Genomic DNA, 505 nt, shown 5'->3' with positions numbered 1-505 from the left:
AGTACCGTTAGTACGTTCAGTACGGTTCAGTACTGTTAGTACGTTCAGTACGGTTCAGTACCGTTAGTACGTTCAGTACGGTTCAGTACCGTTAGTACGTTCAGTACGGTTCAGTAGCGTTAGTACGTTCAGTACGGTTCAGTAGCGTTAGTACGTTTAGTACGGTTCAGTACCGTTAGTACGTTCAGTACGGTTCAGTAGCGTTAGTACGTTCAGTACGGTTCAGTACCCTTAGCGCAAACAGTTGAACGTAACGCTAAGCACAGATATGCATCCGAACGTCGTGGGTATTCTCTTTCTATAGTAGCAGTAGCAGCTCACAGTCAGGGTTTCTTCTTGAGAAACAGTAGAACTACACACAGTCGGTGTTTCTCCTTAAGGAACAGTAGAACTACACACAGTCGGGGTTTCTTCTTGAGAAACAGTAGAACTACACACAGTCGGTGTTTCTTCTTGAGAAACAGTAGAACTACACACAGTCGGTGTTTCTCCTTGAGGAGTAATA

Source organism: Priapulus caudatus, unplaced genomic scaffold (assembly GCF_000485595.1).
Source record: "Priapulus caudatus unplaced genomic scaffold, Priapulus_caudatus-5.0.1 Scaffold26, whole genome shotgun sequence".
Lineage (NCBI taxonomy): Eukaryota > Metazoa > Priapulida > Priapulimorpha > Priapulimorphida > Priapulidae > Priapulus > Priapulus caudatus.
The sequence above is the reverse complement of the archived record's forward strand: the minus strand, read 5'-3'. Positions refer to the sequence as shown.